Source organism: Amblyraja radiata, chromosome 16 (assembly GCF_010909765.2).
Source record: "Amblyraja radiata isolate CabotCenter1 chromosome 16, sAmbRad1.1.pri, whole genome shotgun sequence".
Taxonomy (NCBI): domain Eukaryota; kingdom Metazoa; phylum Chordata; class Chondrichthyes; order Rajiformes; family Rajidae; genus Amblyraja; species Amblyraja radiata.
The window spans coordinates 27,067,476-27,073,475 of NC_045971.1; the positions used below are offsets into that span (position 1 = coordinate 27,067,476).

At 43.1% G+C, this 6,000-nt stretch overlaps 1 protein-coding gene across 2 annotated transcripts in view; it reads right to left on the minus strand.

The window, feature by feature from the left end:
• The window catches only part of slc4a1 (solute carrier family 4 member 1 (Diego blood group)), a 58,782-nt gene extending 53,435 nt beyond the window's left edge, over positions 1-5,347 (minus strand). The window contains exon 1 of one of the 2 annotated variants that reach the window (XM_033035364.1): positions 5,159-5,323. The gene's annotated coding sequence lies outside the window, so the exon portion shown is untranslated. Of the gene's footprint in view, positions 1-5,158 lie in introns of both variants that reach the window. The other variant, XM_033035363.1, reaches the window with a different exon arrangement.
• Between the last annotated feature and the right edge of the window lie 653 nt (positions 5,348-6,000).

Below are 6,000 nucleotides of genomic sequence, written 5' to 3' on the forward strand. Positions count from 1 at the left end.
CATCACAGAGCCAGAGATCCAGGTTCAATCCTGACCTCGGATGCTGTACGTGTGGAGTTTGCACGTTCTCCCTTAGGTTTACTTCAGGAGCTCGTGTTTTGTCCCACCTCAAAGACGTGGAGGTTTATAGGTTAATTGGCCTCTGTAAATTGTGCCTAGTGAGTATAGAGTGGATGAGAAAGTGGGACAACATAGAACGGATGATCGATGGTTGGTGAGGTGGGCTGAAGGGCCTGTTTCCATGCTGTATGACTCCATGGATGGATTAATGGATCCAATCCTGATAAATCGCACTTATGCTAGTGTGTCTCATGTGCATCTAATGTTAAGTGTTTTAGTTCACAGTACACCAAGTTCATTTGCTCCAAAACAGAATGTTTTGATGATGAATAGTTGAAATAATGTGTTGCTAAATTAAATATCTTTATGATTCATCATCCAAATTTGTAAAGCGATTTTAATTGATTTCAAAGATTCATTTCTGAATATTCAGAAACAAAAAATATGTATTTCCTTTTCAGAAACTTTCTTCCTCAAGGAAGCATTTGAACCATCTAGTCAGATTTAGTATTCTGAAACTTAAGTTCACTTTAGAGATACTACATGGAAGCAGCCCTTTGGCCCACTGAGGTCACCATTCACACTAGTTCTAAGTTATCCCAATTTTTCATCCACTCCTTGCACACGAGGGACAATTTACAGAGGCCAATTAACCTACAAACCCTGGATATGGGAGGAGGCCGGAGCACACGGACGAAACCCACGCAGTCACAGGGAGAACGTGCAAACTCCTCACAGACAGCATCAGAGATCACGATAGAAACCTGACCTCAGGCACTGTGAGGCAGAAGCTCTACCAGTTACCAGTATGTTACAATAGTAATGGTTAATTCAGCAACAAACAACCTCAATAAATTTGAAGGGTGATGTGCACATTGAATGCTTGGAATTTGCTAACACTTTTGCACAAGTCAGAAGATTATGTCTCTGGATCTCTGTCCTTAAAGGGCAGTGGAAGTAGTCCAAGTATTTTTTTCCGGCAGAATCAATTGACTGTGTAAGGTTACCAGAGGTAGATGGAAATATATTTGAGGTCAGATCCTATTGAAGGGTAGAGCAAGCTCGAGGGGCAGAATGGCCTACTAGTGCTTCTGATTCAAATGCACAATTGTGTCATTCGGTAAATACAGGAAGGAAGGAATGTTACAGTACAATGCAGTCTATTTTGATTCAGACACCTTCAACAATAAATACACCTCTTTCAAGTGATTATTAAACAATTCAAATATAAATTATTTTTTTCTTTGCACTTTCCCTGTAGCTGTAAATTCTAACACCATAAAAATATATTCTGCACTCTGGAATGTTTCTCTTTGCATTACCTGTTGTATTTATGCACAGCTTGATAGCACTCATGTATAGTATGATTTGACTGGATATCACGCAACGTTTTTCACAGTATGTTGGTACACACGCCAATAATTAATCAATATCAATATGGATGTGATTAGTTTATCTGGACTTCATGAATGGCACAAACAATGTGGGCCAAAGGGCTTATTCCTGTGCTGTATGTTCAATATTTTATGTTCTCATACCAAGATCAATACTAGTTTCATACATCCCGTGCAGCATATAGGCTGTCTCTCTGCCAACCAAAATTGTTGATAATGGTCCCTAAAGTGCAAAACTAGTGCAAATTCGTTAGCTGTTAAGTATGTGCGTTGATAAACAGTTTAGGGCAATGTTACTCCTAATAGCTGTCTGGCAGTAACAGATAGCAGACCTGAATCTGTTCATAGCCTGGCCACAGGAGGGCAGTGTGGTACCAGGAATGGTCAGACCAGCCCCAGCAGTGACACAACTCAAATATCAATGTGCAAAATTACTCCAAAACAATGCTGTTTATGTGGACAGGGAGGAGCTGGTGTGCTTATAACAGTTCACGCAATGGTTTTGGCTGGTTTACATCAGTCTAGATTTTAACGTTTGAGAAGTGCCAGTATGCCATACTGGTCACAAATAAAGTGACTGCTCCAAGACATATTGAAAGTTGCATTTTACTGCAACTTTCTTCCCTTCCTGTATTTAGATAGCAGAACAATTGTGCCTTTGAATTAGAAGCAGGCGTAGGCCATTCTGTCTCTCTAGCCTGCTTCACAATTCAATAAGATCATGTCAAAATCTTCATCGTGTAGAATAGGATTTTAAAACATGTATCTTCGAGATCTTTGACGGCACAGTGGCGCAGCGGTAGAGTTGTACAGGTTTGTCGGTTAATTAGCTTGGCATAGTTGTAAATTGTCACCTAGTCCGTGTAGGACAGTGTTAGTGTGCGGTGATCATTGGTCGGTGCGGACTCTGTGGGCCGAAGGGCCTGCTTCGATGCTGTATCTACAAACTAAAATAAACTAATCTGGGCCGACAGGTCGAGTCAGTCTTTATTGCCGGTTACTAATTATCTTTGAGAAACATGTGGTGAGCTGCCCTCTTGAGCAGCGGCATGATGTCATGGTGAAGGCTACCTCACAGCACAGCGAACTCCGAGCCCTGTGGAAGGACTGGCCATATGTTCCTGCAACAGAGTGGTGTGTGAGTCGACGGGGAACCTGCAGGCGGCGGTGCTCCCCATGCACCTCCCTCACTCTTGGCGACAGAGGTCACGTGCTTGGGAGATGCTGTTGGAGAAGCCTCTGTGAGTACTTGCAGAAGATCGTTGCAATCAAAGAATTTGCGCAATGGTAGAGTTGCTGCCTTACATCGCCAGAAACCCGGGTTCGATCCTGACTACGGGTCTGCTGTCTGTACGGAGTTTGTACGCTCTCACCGTGGCCTGCCTGGGTTTTCTGCAGGTGGTCCAGTTTCCTCCCACAATCCGAAGACGTACAAGTTTGTAGGCTAATTGGCTTTTGTAAAAATTGTAAATCGTCCCTAGTGTGTGTAGGATAGTGTTAGTATGCGGGGACCGCTGGTCAGCGTGGACGCGGTGGGCCAGTGCCTGTTTCTCTAAACTAAACTAAACTAAACTAAATTTTGCTGGTGCAGTGAGACTCGCCCTTCAAATAAATGCCAGGTAGATTCAGAAATCAGCTCTGGCAATATTAGTGGGCACATACTCATTGCCATTTGCAGGTTGATACTTTAAATAAATGATTCTAAAATCATCGCATGTTGAAGGTCATACAGCCACTGGGCCAGTTTGGGTAAAACCATGCCATTAATCCCACTCATCTGCTTTACTTATTGAAGGCACCAGGAACTGCGGATGCTGGAATCTTGAGCAAAACACAAAGTACTGGAGGAACTCTCCAAGGCAGGCAGCACCTCCCAGATCCTCGCACCCCACCCCTCACATTGCTTTCTCCTCCTTCCCACATTCATCTCCCATCTCGGAGTCTCCCATGTTCCTTAATCCCCTCTCCCCAGTTCAACCTTCAGCCCATTTCCATCTCCAAATGGCTCCATCTCCTTTTGGAGTGGTTCATTGTACATTGGTTGTGAGAGAAATTGAACGACAAAGACCTCATTTACTGTGTGAGGAAAGGCAATTCTCACAATCTGTAAACCCACTTGAGCCTTGTTCAAATTTTTGTTTACTGCACTTAAGTGCCCATAGTTTGAACCCACTATGATGTCCGCTTGTATTAGCCTACATTATGTTTGCAATCATCACTCCTTCATTACAATAACATTAAACATCAGTAAAACACAGTCTGAAGAAGGGTCTTGACCCGAAACGTCACCTATTCCTTTTCTCCAGAGATGCTGTCTGACCCGCTGAGTGACTCCAGCTTTTTTGTGTCTCTCTTCTGCACCAACTCTTGGTGTTTTGCACAAGATTCCAGCATCTGCAGTCTCTTGTGACTGCATGTTAACATTAAATTTTGTATGTCTTTCAATAAACATGTGCTGAAATGATTGTAATTGTTCTTTCAGACCACACTGTAACAGTTTATACAAAGTTAAACATATACATTTTAATTCAGATGCCTTCTAGACATATTCCACTATCCCTGGTAAGAACATTACAATGATAGGATAATTACAGTAAATTGTCAATCCACTCATTCTGTCAGTAACTGGAAGCCTGGTCATAAGATCTATGTTTCTGTCCCATTTTGGATTAGTTAGCTATTTAATTAGTTTAACTAGTTGGTTAGTTAGTTGATTAGTTTGATAGTTAGTTAGTTAGGTTTAGTTTATTGTCGTGTGTACCGAGGTACAGTGAAAAGCATTTGTTGCGAGCTAACCAGTCAGCGGAAACACAATACATGATTCCAATCAAGCCATCCACAGTGTACAGATACATGATGAAGGGAATAAAGGTTAGTGGAAGATAAAGTCCAGTAAAGACCAATTAAAGATAGTCCGAGGGTCTCCAATGAGGTAGATGGTAGCTCAGGACTTCAATTGGTGATAGGATGGTTCAGTTGCCTGATAACAGCTGGGAAGAAACTGTCCCTGAATCTGGAAGTGTGCATTTTCACACATCTATACCTCCTGCCTGATGGGAGAGGGGAGAAGAGGGATTGACATTTTCCACATGATTTGATACTCTGTAAATGTAATAGACTTGAAGTTACGTTAAATAAAGGACTATGTGGATCTCACGGCACTCTGCCGAGATGGCTGGTTCTGTAGAGACTACATCTGGGGGAATGGGAGCAGTCTTTAGGCAATGGTGTACAGGATAAGAATAAGTTGAGGGAAGAACAGAAAAGATACACTGTGAGAAGTTGTGTCCTTCGAATGTGTTTTTTTTATCAAGGGAAAGAGATTGAGAAGGGGTGTGATCGATAACTATTGATGGAGTAAAAGTAAAACACAAGGGATGTGGTTGACTCACTGGAGGGTCCTAGACTCAGTCGCTGACCCTCCAGCAAGCATTTAAAGCCCCCTACCCACCCAACCTTATCTCCCTCTCACACCTCCCACCAGCAACCACCACACATAATTCTTGGGGCATGTTTCCAGTTGAAGTGTTGTGTTGGATAACATCTACAATCAGGGGTTCCAAAGACGTCTTGCAAGAAATAAAGAATGAAGGAAGGTGAGCATTTGGGTTAACGCCTTTCTTTGCCTTGAGAAGGAGGTTTTAGCAAATAAATGAGATATTTCCATATACACTACAGATTGATGCAATTAGCATAACGCTTACCTTTTGGAACAAATTCACCCTCCCAGATGTCCAAGGGCACCTTCCAGTCTCCAATGCTCCAATTGGAGTTGCAAAGAGATCTGTTGGTCGTAGAACCTCAAGCCGTTCCAAGCCCGGAGACTCTGGTCTGGTGACCTTCCGCAAGTAATGTGAGGCAGCTGAAATCTACCCAACAAACCCACGCCTCCAGAGATCTGAGTCACTGCGATATTCACAATCTCTACCTGGCTTGCTCCCCCAATTGCTCCCTGCATACTGGCTGGCCAAGATTAGGAGTCTGGCCCTCCACAGTACGCGAGAAGCAACTTTATCTGAGTGAAACATTTCAGGACTGAACCTTTTCTTCGTCAGCAAGACATCCCCACCCTTGCTCAGCTCTCCTCTTAACCTGGCTGCAATGTCATGGCATGATGCAATGTTGTAAACACATTAAGCTGTTGCCAATTGAAAAAGAGGAGCTTTGCAGTTGCCACTCATATGTTATACTCTACACTCCTCCAAAAATCATACCAATTGCGAACGCTTACTTAGTGAATGAACAAAATGGGAATTTTTTTTAGAGAAACAGGTCTTTTGATCCACTGACCATTGATCATCCGTTCCCACTAGTTCTATACTATCCCACTATCTCATCCACTCCCTATGGCTGTGGAGCCTGTCACTGGGTAGGTTTAAGGTGGGGAATGACAGATACTTGATTGGCAAGGGTGTCAAGGGTTACGGGGAGAAGGCAGGAGAATGGGATTGAGAGGGAAAGATAGATCAGCCATGATTAAATGGCGGAGTAGACTCGATGAGCCGAATTGCCTAATTCTGCTCCTCTGACATGCACTGATGAACTT